This window comes from Cheilinus undulatus, linkage group 15 (genome assembly GCF_018320785.1).
Source record: "Cheilinus undulatus linkage group 15, ASM1832078v1, whole genome shotgun sequence".
Classification (NCBI taxonomy): Eukaryota; Metazoa; Chordata; class Actinopteri; order Labriformes; family Labridae; genus Cheilinus; species Cheilinus undulatus.
In genome coordinates this window covers 26,714,362-26,726,856 of record NC_054879.1, presented here as the reverse complement: position 1 = coordinate 26,726,856, position 12,495 = coordinate 26,714,362, and the positions used below count along the sequence as shown (strand labels likewise).

General features: G+C 39.0%; 1 protein-coding gene across 3 annotated transcripts in view; it reads right to left on the bottom strand.

The window, feature by feature from the left end:
- Positions 1-12,495, bottom strand: part of man1a2 (mannosidase, alpha, class 1A, member 2) — a 219,426-nt gene that overhangs the window by 195,114 nt on the left and 11,817 nt on the right. The gene's annotated exons all lie outside the window — the stretch shown is intronic.

Here is a 12,495-nt window from a genome sequence, read left to right as displayed (position 1 = left end):
AGCTTTCCTGAAACTGTCAGAATACAGAGATCAAATGGTTACAGTATCAGGGAATGGTATTTGAAAGAAAATGATAAATTGCCTGAGAATGGCAATTTCATTTCTTCTATGTATTTATTCGTTTTTAAGGCGGAAAGAATATTGGGACCAGGGCTTTCAACAAAACGGCCAACTATTTACTGAGAGTGTCTTCACACTTGGCTATCCACACCGTACCTAAATATGTTTAAGTTGTTTAACTAGTGTGAGTGCTCTGTACTGCACCCAAAAACTGTCCTCCTCCTTGGCCCTGGCACAGACAAAGAGGTATGCTTCAGTACGGTAAGACTGCTTAAGCATGCTCACAAGCATGGATGTGCAACATGGACATGACATACCTTCAATAAGACTGTTCCTCTCCACAGTCCTTTCAGTTTTTTGTTTTTTGCACTGGCAGCTCCCATAACTACAGTTTCAGAGCCCTTCTCACGAGTGTTCATTGGTGCTTGGTTACATCACTTGACTTCTGCTTCTTCTTTAGTACCCACAGCTTGCAATATACCTTTGGGACCTGCCCATATATCCTCTTTGTGTAGGAATACTGAATTAAACTTAAGTAATATGGAAGCAGCCCCTTTGAATCCCTCCTTGATATTATTCAAGATGCACTTCATACTAACATTTTATCACTAAAAGGTTGTGTTCTAAAATTTAACTTCCGACTCATGAAAACATCTGTAACCAAGGTCAAGTTAGAGGGGTAACACTAAAATGAAGATATCTCAGTGATTCAGTTAGTTTGTTAATTTGTGGTCTTTTACTGCCAAACTTGAAATGAAGTCAGAAACCTACTGCTGTGAACTCTATATTTTCAAAAATATGGTAAAACAACACCAGAACAAGAAAAACACCTCTCTATGCCAAGACCTTGATGTAGCTGGAGTTTTAGAGTGCCCTGCCAGCCTCTTGGGCAAGAAACCAGAAATTATTTGGGGGGACTTTACCTTTTTTAAAACCCTCGCTGGCAGGTAAAGGTGAAAGCATTTTATTATTTACCAACCCAGCATGAAAAATACATTTGTTTCATGACCTGCCTTCTGATCTACAGAGGGTAAGACTTGGTACTGAAGAAGTGTTTCTACCTGTTTATTATCATGATAGACAGTAACTGGAGCAGCTGAAGACACATGATGCTTGAAATCTTCTGTTTTACCATAGTAAGGATTTTTAAAAGCAACTGTTGTGAGATGGAATGAAAATCACACAAATCAAGCTTCATAGATTCATCTCCACTGCCTGGTTTTTGATGAAAAATTGAGAACACATCCGTGGTGATGCATTCATGAAAGCCTGTAGGTGAGGTACGTAGGCAATGGCATAGATTACGTAGGTGAGGTACATTAAATCCTCCATTGGCTCCAAACAGAACAGGTGGATTTTAAAACACCTTCCAACATTCAATCTACAAACCAGTGTGGTTGATTTAATGATACAGGACTCTCTTAACACATAGTTCCCTCATGGATGGTGCCTTGCAGCCTGAGCCACAGAGTGTTTGGTGTTGTCAGTGTTCTTTTTGGCTGACTTTGGTTATCTAAACACTTCTTCCCTGTATTTTTTGGCAAGACTTTCAAGATAAAACATACAGAAGTTCTTGTGTTGATGAATTCCTAAACCATAACAGAACATGAACTATAAAATTAAAGAAACAGAATTTTGATAAAACTCACTGACAGAAGACAGACTGTATTATAACACAGATGGACTATATTCTGCAAACAGCAGGAGTTTAATTTCTTTTTTGTAAAATGGACAGACACTCTTAGGTTGAAATAAGGCTCTAAACTTATTTGTGTTGTTTTAGAAAACGGTGTGCACCATTGAATCTGCAAATTTGCAGTGTTAAACCTGCAAAATCACACCAAAACCATTCCAAACAAGATATTGTTAAACAAGCAAAACCATGCCACAGCATGCACTGTTGAACCAGGAAGACCATACCTGAATGTAGGGGTGGGCGATTTATAGAGTACACTTGATGTACTGTGTACCTTTTGCCACACATGATGTATAAAATGACTATATCATGAACACTGAGAATAAATTATGTGGCAGTTTTGAGCTGTCAGTGTGCATTTCTTGCTGGAGTTTTGCTTCTCCCATTGTCCTTGAACACATCTCTCACAGCAGAGAGCATTTTTGTATTAGCGGAGGAGAGAGCAGCACAGGAGGGAAGGAGGTAAACACAGTGGGTAAACAGAGCAGCGTGGCGAGTTAGCGGCTAGTTAGCGGCAATCAAAGACCGACAACAAGAAGAAGAGCGGGGTCTGTCATCTTGCAGGGGTTCAACTTTAAAAAGGAAGAGGTCTAACTCATGCGGTAATCATTAAAATACGCCGCAAGATGACTCCAAGGTAACGGCGGCAGTAACACAGCACGTCGCTGAAGACATGAGCCCAGTGTTGTTGAAAAGCCAGGATTTAAAAATCTCATATAGACACTCCACCCAGAATATGTGATTTGCCTGGGCACAAACATTTTGCTGAAAACTCCCTGCCAGAGTCATACATGTCAAAGAGATGATGGCCCAGCAGTGGACAAATGTGATCCACTTCTCCACGACTACAGAGCCTTATCTCAGCCAAACAGTTCAAAACACAGACGAGGAGTTAAAATGTCTCTGCCTCCAGACAAGCTTTCCCCCCATGATCACACAGGAGAGCTTCTTGAATAAGGTCTAAAGATGCCCTTATGTGTTGAACTTGTCAGAACCTGCTCCAGCAATCATCAGCACAGATAACAGACTAATATAATCACAGTTGTGAGCCTGAATGGTGGACAAGACTGCAGGGTTTCGGCAGTCAGCTGCATGCAGGATTGGTGGGTTTTGTGAAGGTTTGCTTCACCCTTAATGAGGAAAAAAATCATTTTATAACCAGCAATAATAAACAACACAGAAAACATTTCAGGACTGTCCATACACTGCAAAATACAGAGTATTTCACAATTTATGTATGTTTGATTTATTAATAAAAGTTTCAATGAAGTATTTTTCAAAATAAAACAGTGCTAAATTCAACTTTATATTGATTTTTACTCTTTCTGCATACAATTTAATTAAAAAAAATCAAGCAGAACAGTCTATTCTAATCACCAAACTAGTGCCATTTGGGGCTGAATTGAACATTACACAGCCACAGAGGACATTTCAAAGTATCGTGACATATATCGTGTATCGGGATATGGCAAAAAATATACTGGGATATAGATTTTAGGCCATACCGCCCAGCTCTACCTGAATGTTCACCATTAAGCCTACAAAATGACGTCGAAGGGTGCACTGTCAACTAGAGCTGGGCAATTACTGAAAAGTAATCGAAACCTACATTTAGAGCCTATAATCGACATAAACCTGCTGTGTCAATTATTTCAGTTTTTCCCTTGTAATTCTCTCTCCACTAATGTACCATCCCCTTGAAAAAAAAATACAAGCTGTGTAGTCACATGATAGGTAGCCAGGTGTTTGACTTTATACAAACAATTTTCAGAACAAACAGGGTAGGAGGTTCAGGGTGGAATGCCTTTTCAAACTTGCAAAATCATGTTCAACCAGCAGAGCCATGCTAAGGTATTCAATGCTTAACCCCTGTCAATGGGCGTGCAGGGGGAATTTCAAAATAAAAGCATAGCTTGAAGCATCCATTTAGATCGATGTTTTGACTTTCCATCAATCTGATTGGATCATCAATCAACCAATCAATATATCAATATACATCAATGAATCGTTACACCCCTATGTTCAACATGCAAAACCATGCTTAAGGGTGTAGTGTTGAACCTGTGAATGCACACCTAAGTGTGGACTGTTAGGGTTAGGGTTAGGGTTAGAGCAAAGTAGTTAAACAGTTAAACTATGCCACAGTGTGCAAAGATCAACCTAAAAAAAGCATGCAAAAATGTGCAGTGTTTAACCTTAAAAAAGTAAGCACTGTCACACCTGTAAGGCCACACCCATCTGGATGCAGGAACTTTTTAACGAAGCAGGGTGACTAAAGCAATTGCTATCGTTTCCGATATGAGATGAGCTAGCTTGACAGCAATGTGGGTTTAGCAGAGATGCATGTGCAAGCTGCAGCTCCCTTATTAGCTCTGATGTTCATACACATACAGAAACACACACACTAAACACAAACACATCCCAACCTAGATTTACTTTGCAGCTGACAGGCCAATGAAGCATGAAGACACAGAACTGATATCTAAGATCGCACTAAATATGATAAATAACTGCACTTTGATGTTGGCCCAGGCCTCAAATATGATCTGCGGGGCTTTGATGCTGATTTATAGTCGTATCAGAGCACAAAAAAGCAAAGCAACACTAACAATAACTGGCAAGGCAGTAAGTGGTGAAACCAGGTTACTTGCGGTCACAGCACTGAACTCCATTATGAGAGGGATGCAACATGAAAAGGTTGTGCTTGTACTTTTTCCTCCACCTTTGGCTTTGTTGGAATATTACATGAGTCACTTGGTGAATGCATTTCTTCTTTGTTAAATATAGACAAACATGGTGCATGCACTTGAAAACATGGGTCACCAAAGCAAAATCAAAAACCCTAAATAGGAATACTAGAAGGAAAGCGACACAGGAAGCTGCAATAGATGCCCTATGATAAATGAGAAGATCAAGAAGCACTGGAACATAAACTTTTTAAAATCCAACCGTTATTTTTGTATTCTGATGTGTTTCAAACCTTTTTGAGTCATTCCCCGAATCCATCTGCCAATAAATTTTGACCTACATGCTCAAACGAGAAAAATTTTAGTTGTAACTGGAACAGACGAAGAAGAAATCCATTCTGATGCAGTAAAAACTCCCCACCTAAGTTCATGTTTGTGTGATGGTGTGATTACATGGCAATCTGGTTGCCCTAGTATTGGGTTATTTTCACATCAGATTCTCCAATTCAAAAAGGAAAAGAAAAGAAGTAAAGACTGGCTGAAGTGGACAGGTGTCATTAGTAGTTCTACTAGTCTCCATAGATGGTGTTGCTTTTTATTCTCATATCAATTCACCGACTGTAATGACACATTTTGTGCTAAATCAAAATTGCCTGAAGCTTTAATTGAAGAAAAGAAAACCTTGAACTTCTTTTCAACTGACCAAAGTCAGTTTCCTTTCCTTTTCTTAAATTGGTCATCTAACAGCTTGAGGTCTGGGTTTTCATAGACTCCTTCCAGCGCTCTTCTTTGTTGTGTGGGCAGCAGAACAAATATGATGTGAAGAGAAAAGACAGGCTAGCACAGTTTCACAAGTTTGATATGACTCAAAGTTTTGAATATTGTCCTGCTAAGCCTTCTGAACACTGGAGTCTTCATCATATTATATTTCAGATTGCATATTTTATGACAGAAGACCGAAAGAAGAAGAGCAGCAACAACTGCTTCATGCACGAGTGAATCCTACTCATGCGTACAGCCAGGCAACTTCACTCAGGCGCTGGAGAGGACACTGGTTTATGATCTGATATCTACTGGAGCATTAGGCACAATATTCCTTCAGAAAAACGTGATACTGCGGCTTTGAGTTGAGCAATCTAAAAAAAGAAATTGTTTTATTCTCCTCAGTTGTGAAGATGATACAGGCTGAATCCTTAAGCTGGTACTTTAGAGCTGAATCAGATCCCTGCTGGCCCACAAATGAAGCTGCACAGCAGTGAAAAACTTCATTACGATGAGCTGCATGAGCTACATATTACCATAAGCATACCTTATGCCTCGAAAGAGGTAAAGTGAAATCACAGAACTCAAACTAGGTATTTTTTATACCTGAAAATACAGCACAACATGATAACTGTTGAAAAAAGGCAAAAAAAAACACACACACACCAGAATTGTGGTCAATTTGGTGGCAGATGGAGGCCTAGTGGAAACTCAGAGGGCACTTTGGCAAGTTCCCAGCATGACTGCTCATGTAGTAATTTTCCAAATCTGGACTGAGTAACACAATTAAGAGATTCACTTGGATGTTTAAGATGCAAGGCAAAGAATTTGTTGGTGAATTTTGGAGCCATAAAAATAGCAGAAAATAATATAACAGAATAAGCCTACTTAACACAAATACAAGTGTATCTGTTGAATAAAAGGGTGCCCACAAACAAAAACACTTGAAAGACCACTAAAAGAGGATCCATACTTGATGCTTCGTTAACACCCCAAACCTATCAAATTTCATTCCACTTGATTTATATTTATGGTAAACACAGGCCAGTCCGTACACAGGCAGTGATCTCAAAGTGATCACTAAAGCCTTGATGCCTGTGGAGCTGGCCTCACCTTACAAATACCTTGTTTTTTTTCTTCAATAAAATATCTAAATATGCTCCTCAGACATGTATTTAATGGGAAACTATGCTAAGAGACATTTATGAGTCTCTTTCTGATTTCAACATCTCATTCAGCTGAAAGGCACCGGTAATAAGGGTCACATTTTAAACTGTTTGCTTGCATTATCACATTATCCCATTCAGTGCTTTTGTTGCAAATGAGTTGCTGCCGTTAAATATGCTGTTTTACACTTCATAAAATGATTTTTAGGTATTGAATACAGGCACTTTCCTTCTACAAAATGTGGACTATTAAGTTGTGTATTTTGATGATTCTTCCAGTGTATGGCAAAGCTTCACATCCATGTCCATCTATCTATCCATCTATCCATGTCTTTTGGTAAACAACAGAGGGGCAAATTAGCCTTGCCTGTTAGAACACTCCACTGCACAACAGGAGATAACCATTGTTTAATGGGTTGATTACAGATTACCACAGGGAGTTTGTGGACAGAAGTACTGACTCTTCAGTAAGCAACATGTTTTTTTTTTTTTGCTGTCTGGGCTGGGGAGGTGGCCATTGTCAGATCTATATCCATAGGGGTGTGACGAGATATCTCATGAGATAAAAACGTCACGAGATGTCTTGTTGAGGTGAAAATCATCTCGCGAGACCAATATTGCCCGGACACCAGGAGCAGCAGCTCTCCTTACCGAAAACAATACTTAACTGGAAGTTATAAAAGATCACAAAGATGCCCTGGACACTTTAAAATTGTTGGTTTGCCAGCTTATGAGGAAACCACTCCATCCCCCACCCCCTCCTCCGCGTGTGTTACTCAGGGCAGCACATGGTCCGCAAATGCATAATACGTTCATCATATCGGTGTGAAATGATGAAATGCTGCTGCGGGCACTGTGCAGTCTCCGCGAGTTCATGTATGCGCGCACACATGCTCATAGAGCCAGTATATGTGACTTTGTAACTTTACCTTTTTTTACCATCTGTCAGTCCCACATCCATAAGCTGTTGGCTGTGCGTATCAACAATCAGAAGCTCCACATGTGTAGCGCAATGGGCCGTTGTATATTGCAGCGGTAAACTTAGCAAAACCAACTCTGTCTGAGCACCATAGAGTCCACTGTTGGCTCCAAAAACCAAAGTTCTAGCTCCAGTTAAATGCGCCCCGTTTATTGTCTGACAGCAGGCAGAGCAGAGACACACACTCGCTCACCAGCGCACACACACTGACACACACACTCATCTGTGGGTCGTGTCCAACACTGTCAAAGCTCATATGAGAGAAAAAGGCCAAAAAACGATAAAATAAGCTATTTCTCTAATTTACTGTTAAAAAACAAACGTGTTATTGACAGAGATATTTATTTTGAGTGTTTTACATATTAATGCACTTAAGGAGGCTGAGAAAAAGTGTGAATTTACTGATGAAGCTCTTTATATTTCAGTCTGTAGTAAACAGTTTTTAAATTACTTTCAAAATAATCTAAATGCTTTTATTATTATTATAATTGTAGCAATGAGGGCATAGTGTAGTAAAATAAAGATGTGGTAGACTATCAAAATGAAAGTTTTGATATGAAGCGTATTAAAATGTACAGTTTGAGTCAGAGTTGGACAAGAAATACTGTGTGTAAGCACTGATGGCCTATTCAGTACAAGAGGAGTTAGTTTAAACATTTCTGAATAGACCTGAATGCTTTGCAATTATGACTTTCAGCTCCATAAAGGACATATTTTACATTCATATATTTTTTTCCAAAATTGAAAAAAGTGTAAAATCTCGTCTCGTCTCGTGATATAAGCGTCTTGTCACACCCATAATATGCATAGATATGCATCAAAAGAAATAATTTGAAATCACAAAACTCACATAATTCATATAGGTTTAACTTAAGATAGAGCACAAAATGATCAGTGGTTAAAAAAAAAAAAAAAAAAGCAAAATTACACACCAAATTTGTTGTTAAATTTGGTGGCAGATGGAGACCTTGTGGAAACACAAGGGCCACTTGGGAAAGTTCCCAGCACAACTGTTCATGTGGTCATTCTCCAAAATCTGGACTGAATAACAAAATCATTAAATTAACTTGGATAATCGTTGCAATTGTAGTGTCTTTGTAAATGTAAATCACAATAACCTTTATGATAAAAAGTAAGGTCTATTAAGAGGTGTCAGTGTGTCCAATCACATTTTTTTCATGCTCCAAATTTTGCAAATAACTCTGAAAAGCAATATCCTTTCATTAGAGTTGCTAAAAAATGACAGAAACAGGACTTACTATTTGATCAATCATCTGTCTAAGCTCTAGGCACATGCCCTTGAAATCCCTTTATGATAATCAATAAAAAATGTTATTCACAACTCTCCTTCACAGCAATATGCATCAAAAAAATCAATTCCACACCTCATACTAAGCCCATTCAATAGTACTCAAGTACTTCTGAATTACAGTGTGACCTGAAATGTTATCAGTAACTATAATCATATTATCAAAATATCATCCAAACATATGCATTTGTGACATTTATTTAGATAAAGCTTGTTTATGTGCTGCTGCCTTGGTCGATCAAAATCTGGTATTCTGGAGGCACAATTACTTATGTTCTGTCCTGCAGGACAACCTGCCTCACTGAAATGCAATATTCAGTCCACACCGATAACTCAATGTCATGCATGATGCCCCCGTGTCTAATAATGTAGAGAAGGGAATTTTTTTCCCAGCCTGCCTTATTGCTACTGTACCCACCGAGGGCTATTCTGCAGTCCAAATGTCACTGCCTCTGTCAACATGTCAGCTCGCCCCCCTCTCATATGAAGGGTTCGGCTCATGGCTACTCCAATATTGTGTGAGTCAGAGCAGAATGAAACCAAGGCAGGATCATTGATGGATTCATGACACAATGTGGAGCTTGACATAGAATCACATCCAACTGATTTATAGCCTCCAGGAGAGGCTCTTGTTTCAGTGTTTCCCACACTGTGTTTCAGATATATGACGGCCATTGTGAGCACAAGCAAGAGAGAGGTAAAGAGAGAGGGAACAAGGGTAGTCCACTGGAACATCTCTACAATAGTCAGTACTCCAGCTCCTTATGTCTATGTTATAATAGTTTTCTGTTCTGGGCTGATCAATTATGGCAAAAATTATAATTACACTTATCTTGATTAGAGTTGTTCCGATTCCAACACCAGTATCTACAAAGTCCTCCTCCTCACATACAAATCTCTCCATGCTCTGGCTCTCCAGTACCTTTCTGATCTCCTCCATCCATACACACCATCCCGCAACCTTCGATCTTCAGACACCGGCCTACTTTCCATGCCCAAAACCAAACTCCGAACCTATGGAAACAGAGCCTTCAGTGCTGCAGCTCCCACCCTCTGGAACACTCTTCCTGCAGACATTCGTAGCGCTCCATCTCTGGACATTTTCAAAAAAACGTCTCAAGCACCACCTGTTCACCACAGCCTACAGTCTTCACTAAACCACCCCTTACACTCATCCTTACACTCATCCTACCCATAGTTTGTCCATGTATACGTGTTCCTGTAAAGCGTCCTTGGGTTTCTTGAAAGGCGCTATATAAATTCAAGATATTATTATTATTATTATTATTATCTGAAACTGCTTAAAATGCAGGTGTTGATATCGACAAGCATTTCCAGCGAGCCTGGAACTTGTGTGACTTTTGGGGACTTCAATGATTAAATCCACACCAGTAAACCCGATATTGAATGATTTTTTTTTTTCCATTTTAATCAAATAAAGATAATTTACCAATTACCACTAGCTCGAATGCAATATTGTTACTCTCTGTTAGTATCTGTCAGCCAATAGCAGGCTGTTATCACTTGATGCTACCCAAAATAGCAGAAAGGAGAGATAGAAAACAACTTTAGGGTCACAGAGATGCTGTACATTTACAATTCTATTTGTTTAGCTATGTTCTGAGTCAAATATAGGTCTAAAATAATTTGCTAGTCTGAACAGTCAGTTCAGAAAATTCACACTGGTATCGGATCAGAACTGTGTATCGGCCGACACCCAACATTTTGGTATCGGAATTTGATCGGGAAGGAAAAAATGGTATCGGAACATCCCTAATCTTGAGAGGACATTAAACCATTTTTTGTTCAACAATGGGTGCCTTTCTGTCATGTTCTTTAGCTCTCTTGCTTTTCAAAATAACTGCAGTACCCACCATGGCTTCATCTGCTCCTCACTTAAATTATAAAGTGAGAGCTATTTTGGTGGGAGGGGTCAAACGTGTGATATGCTGTGGAGAATAGGGTATACTCTGTTTAGTATACATGACAAAACTATGGACAAAATGAGTGCAACATGGAATACAGCCCAGTCGCCATTTAATCTCCATTACTATTTTTTTATAATCATGGGAAAATAGATCAATATTTGTTCAAAAGGTTACTTTTTATGCCTTAAAAAAACACATTTCTCCAAATCAGCTGTTAAGTGTTCTAGATGTCAGCACCGAATTGATACAAAAGTACAGATAAACACCTGTATCTTAAATCTATCCATGCCAAATTATTTGCTAATGTTTGTAATCCACCCTAGTATTGCTGATGTTGAACAAATGCATCAGGTCATGCATACCAAATATTGTTTGAGACAAACATCCATAGCACAAAAAGATGGTTCATTCCAAAAAATTAGTATCATACAATGCTGCATATGATTATAAATGTGCAAAAGACCTTCAACCACCTGCTGAACCGTTTTAAAATGGTAAATATCTCATTTTTTCCAAAGCAGATGGATCACCCCATGGCACATGAAATAATGTTTCTTTCAAAAAGCTTTTATGAGGCTATTAACAGAGTGAACCTGTGAAAAGAGTGCATGTTCTGTGGGGTTTTCTGTGGCCAAATAAAAGTAAAGGTGAAATTATTACGAGACTGCCTGTGCCCCTGAGGGTCTTTGTAAATGCTAGAGCGCCTCATTTTCCGGGGGCTGTTTGAACCCTGAGCCTCTGGAGCGCACAGTGATGGTTTTAAGAACAGCTGAGGCAGCCATGGCAAAAAGCAAATTTAACACATTTTCATAAGATGCCATAAGCGGTGTAAAAAGACATACATCAGCATATGAATGTTTGTGTGAGTTTGAATTCACTTGGAGGGTTTTTGAGACATTACATTTGCATAAAACTAAATTGACGGCATCTTAAAAGGTTTCATTCTCATTTCACAAACCTTAAATTGTCATCCCAGGGACATCTGAGTGTCTCCTTCTTTTATCTCTACCCAATACTCCACAACTCTCCCTTTTTATCAAACATTTACAAAGATGATGTTTTTTTTTTTTCTTTTAAACTAAACTTAGTGAATATGCTCTAAAAATATAGGTCATTTAATAATTCTACTAAAGCTGTTAGAATTTACTCCAAACTTTAAAGTCTGAATTCCCCAATAAACATGTCCGTTCAATGAGGTGAATTCTGGTAGCAACCCACATTGAAAAATGCATGAATGCTTTCAAAAAGCTAAAAAGGGGACTGCATAAGAAATGCATTAGAAGAAGAAATATCTTTTACCACCTGTTGTGGCACACTGAGGTGTGTTTGGTCCATGCAGTCAGAAAATCAGACACATGCTTAGCCAAGTGCCACAGTGTAGATGCCTGCTTTCATCAGTGTTAATTTCATTAACAAAAACTATGACTCAAAATGTTCGTTAATGACCTTTTTTCAAGGAGGAAGACGGGACGAGGACAGGCTAAAAATAGATTACTGATGATAAAAACCCTGACGAAAAGTAGATTACTTTCTGTTACAGAGACGAGACCAGATTTAAAGGTATGTTGCCAGACTGATGGGCATTCAGATTCCGTGATATTTCTCCACTGTGTGTCAAACCTGCTGTCTAAAGAGAGAGAGGAAGAGGAGCAGCGTGCCTGGGTGCGTAAAGCAGCATGACAGAGAGAGGAGCTGATAGGTAGATTAAACAGGTAGCTCTTTTCTGTGTTCTATAGTCTTTACAAGAAATTAAACTAAAATTCAGCCAGCCTACCTCTGAATTATTGAAAATCTCCATCAGCTGCAGAGTAGCATTGACTCCTAATATTAGCTTCTGTTGCTGCTGTACAGTAATCCTCCTCAGTCCTGATCAGAGCTGCAGTGATAAAAATCCTCCAAAACTTTGTA